The sequence below is a fragment of the Ascaphus truei genome, unplaced genomic scaffold (assembly GCF_040206685.1).
Source record: "Ascaphus truei isolate aAscTru1 unplaced genomic scaffold, aAscTru1.hap1 HAP1_SCAFFOLD_765, whole genome shotgun sequence".
Taxonomy (NCBI): Eukaryota; Metazoa; Chordata; class Amphibia; order Anura; family Ascaphidae; genus Ascaphus; species Ascaphus truei.
Window position 1 is genome coordinate 37,501 of NW_027457100.1, and position 4,246 is coordinate 41,746.

Genomic DNA, 4,246 nt, shown 5'->3' on the forward strand with positions numbered 1-4,246 from the left:
AACACGCAGAGAGATATAATAACATGCAGACATATATAATAACACACAGAGATATAATAACACAGAGAGATATAATAACACGCAGAGAGATATAATAACACGCAGAGAGATATAACACGCAGAGAGATATAATAACACGCAGAGAGATATAATAACACGCAGAGAGATATAACACGCAGAGAGATATAATAACACGCAGAGAGATATAACACGCAGAGAGATATAATAACACGCAGAGATTTAATAACACATTGAGATATAATAACACGCAGAGAGACATATTAACACACAGAGAGATATAATAACACGCAGAGAGATATAATAACAAGCAGAGAGATATAATAACATGCAGAGAGATATAATAACACGCAGAGAGATATAATAACCCATTCACTGCCACAGGGGCAAGTAAAGAATTACAGAGCATGATAGTAACACGCAGAGAGATATAATAACACGCAGACATATATAATAACACACAGAGATATAATAACACAGAGAGATATAATAACACGCAGAGAGATATAATAACACGCAGAGAGATATAATAACACGCAGAGAGATATAATAACACGCAGAGAGATATAATAATACGCAGAGAGATATAATAACACGCAGAGAGATATAATAACACGCAGGGATATAACACGCAGAGATATAATAACACGCAGAGAGATATAATAACATGCAGAGAGATATAATAACACGCAGAGATATATAATAACACACAGAGAGATATAATAACACGCAGAGAGATATAATAACACGCAGAGAGATATAATAACACGCAGGGATATAACACGCAGAGATATAATAACACGCAGAGAGATATAATAACATGCAGAGAGATATAATAACACGCAGAGATATATAATAACACACAGAGAGATATAATAACACCCAGAGAGATACAATAACATGCAGAGATATATAATAAAACACAGACAGATATAATAACACGCAGAGAGATATAATAAAACGCAGAGAGATATAATAACACACAGGGACATATAATAACATACAGAGAGATATAATAACACGCAGAGATATAATAAAACACAGAGAGATATAATAACACACGCAGAGATATAATAACATGTTAGACAGGCTGCGTATGGAACAAGCACAGGAGGGTTAATATCAGGTACGCATCACATGAAGGATCCCCAGCTACAATCCTACACACAGCACCAATAAATCTCTATTCCTCTCTCTGTCCCACAAACTCCATTTCTTACGTCTCATATTTGGCCGATTCCACCAATGTGACGATGGAGATTATCCCCAGGAGAAGCGCGAGCAGCAGAGGTCTCTGGGAGAGAAGCATCTTTACAGATCTGTTAGAGAATGTTACAGGTTATCACAGGTGTAATAATACGCTCAGCACGGGACAGATCAGACATATCTGGGGGGGCTGCACCCCGGGGATACAGTGTTACTTACAGTATAGTATCTAGTTATTACACGTGAGGAGAATTAGTGGGGTTTGTATTGCAGAGAATATTTATAGACATTACATATAAAAAGATCAACGTAGTAAAAATTACAGTTAATATAAAACATTAGAAATAATTGTACTTACAGCTGGGTGGAGATGGGGCTGAGATGAGTAACCTGTGAATATCACCGGGTCTGTGTTACTATGGAGGGTGAGGTGAGTGTTATATACAGAACCTGATGGGAATATGTCACTATAGAATCAGCAGACTCTGTGTGAGAAAGAAATCACATTATTTTATGGGTAAATATTTCCTCTCTCGGGCAGAACATTTCATGTCACATTTTTGGAAACAAACAAATATCAGAGTTTACTGACTGCCTCATGTGGTGAAGAAGGTGGAAAATCTAACTTCTGTTTACTGCAAATTGTGTGTTAACTCTTTTTCAGCCAAAATAACACCCAGGTGTGTCTGTGCAGCAGGGAGACGTATGACACAGGTGTGTGTGTGCAGCAGGGAGAAGTATGACACAGGTGTGTTTGTGCAGCAGGGAGACATATGGCACAGGTGTGTGTGAGCAGCAGGGAGAAGTATGACACAGGTGTGTGTGTGCAGCAGGGAGACATATGGCACAGGTGTGTGTGAGCAGCAGGGAGACGTATGGCACAGGTGTGTATGTGCAGCAAGGAGACGTATGACACGTGTGTGTGTGTGCAGCAGGGAGACGTATGAAACAAGTGTGTGTGCACCAGGGAGACGTATGACACAGGTGTGTGTGTGCAGCAGGGAGAAATATGGCACAGGTGTGTGTGAGCAGCAGGGAGACGTATGGCACAGGTGTGTATGTGCAGCAAGGAGACGTATGACACGTGTGTGTGTGCAGCAGGGAGACGTATGAAACAAGTGTGTGTGCAGCAGGGAGACGTATGACACAGGTGTGTGTGTGTGCAGCAAGGGAGACGTATGACACAGGTGTATGTGCAGCAGGGAGGCATATGACACAGGTATGTGTGTAGCAGGGAGACGTATGACACAGGTGTATGTGCAGCAGGGAGACGTATGACACAGGTGTGTCTGTTCAGCAGGGAGATGTATAACAAAGGTGTGTGTGCAGCAGGGAGACGTATGAGATAGGTGTGTCTGTGCAGGAGGGAGACGTATGACACAGGTGTGTGTGTTTGTGTGTAGCAGGGAGACGTATAACACAGGTGTGTGTGTGCAGCAGGGAGACATATGACACAGGTGTGTGTGCAGCAGGGAGATGTATGACACAGGTGTGTGTGTGCAGCAGGGAGACGTATGACACAGGTGTGTGTGCAGCAGGGAGACGTATAACACAGGTGTGTGTGTGCAACAAGGAGACGTATGACACAGGTGTGTGTGTGCAGCAGGGAGACGTATGACACAGGTGTGTTTGTGTGTTGCAGGGAGACGTATAACACAGGTGTGTGTGTGCAGCAGGGAGACGTATGACACAGGTGTGTGTGTGCAGCAGGGAGACGTATGACACAGGTGTGTGTGTGCAGCAGGGAGACGTATGACACAGGTGTGTGTGTGCAGAAGGGAGACGTATGACACGGGTGTGTGTGTGCAGCAAGGAGAAGTATGACACAGGTGTGTGTGTAGCAGGGAGACGTATGACACAGGTGTGTGTGCAGCAGGGAGACGTATGACACAGGTGTGTGTGTAGCAGGGAGACGTATGACACAGGTGTGTGTGCAGCAGGGAGACGTATGACAAAGGTGTGTGTGCAGCAGGGAGATGTATGACACAGGGTTTGGGGAACAAGTTTATGGCTGAATAGTCTGAGTCCCAAAATTCTTCAGAAGTTCAGGGGAGCGCCAGCGTTCCCGTCACCGCCATGAAAGAAATAACAGAGACAGCACGGTGTAGTACAATGTCAGCCCAGGAAATAATGAAAAATACTAATTGCGCAGAATCTCAAATTGTATTACAATAACAATAAAAGCATATAGCTGTGCACTCACATTCAGTACATATTGCCAATTTGTGGTACGAACTCACGAATCCACGAACTGCCAACACAATATGTACTAAATGTGAGTGCACAGCTATATGCTTTTATTGTTATTGTAATACAATTTGAGATATACTGCGCAATTAGTATTATTCATTATTTTCTGGGTACACCAACCACGCAGGGAAAGAAAAGATTAACAGAGGGGTTTATACACGTGGAGTTCCTGATCCATTGCTGCATTCAGAGAGAGGAGTGTCTCTGTGCTGCCTTAATAAGAAGGAGGAGAGTGTGAGTGGGGTATCTTTCACTTATATAGTATCCATTCGGGCTGAAATTGTACTACACCGTGCTGTCTCTGTTATTCCTTTCATGGCGGTGACGGGAGCGCTGGCGCTCCCCTGAACTTCTGAAGTATTTTGGGATCCAACAGACTAAGAGAACAGTCTCTTAAAAGGGGTTTGAGCAGCTTTTCAATTAGCACCTCACACTGGGTGGTGGATTTAATTAATCACAATATATTCACTAATTAATCACAGTTCACAATATTATATTTTTATAAAGGAGCAGATAAGATAATAGTACAGGCTGAAAAAAACCTGAAATGCATGCTTGCTAATGCAAGAAGCCTGACATAGAAAATGGGGGAGCTTGAATTAATAGCTGCAAGGGAGCAGTATGATATCATAGGCGTTACTGAAACATGGTGGGATGAAACTCATGACTGGACAGTTAATTTAGAGGGTTATTCTCTTTTTCGGAAAGAACGAGCAAATAGAAGAGAAGGTGGTTTAAGTTTATACATTATGTTAAACTGGATCTAAAACCT

General features: G+C 42.5%; 1 long non-coding RNA gene across 1 annotated transcript in view; it reads right to left on the reverse strand.

Annotated features, from left to right (window-relative positions):
* Nucleotides 1–1,736, reverse strand: part of LOC142486175 (uncharacterized) — a 3,294-nt gene extending 1,558 nt beyond the window's left edge. Inside the window, exons 1-2 of the long non-coding RNA XR_012798837.1 lie at nt 1,583–1,736; nt 1,239–1,337 (exon numbers count right to left, since the gene is read on the reverse strand). This is a non-coding gene — a long non-coding RNA (uncharacterized LOC142486175). The remainder of the gene's footprint in view (nt 1–1,238; nt 1,338–1,582) is intronic.
* Between the last annotated feature and the right edge of the window lie 2,510 nt (nt 1,737–4,246).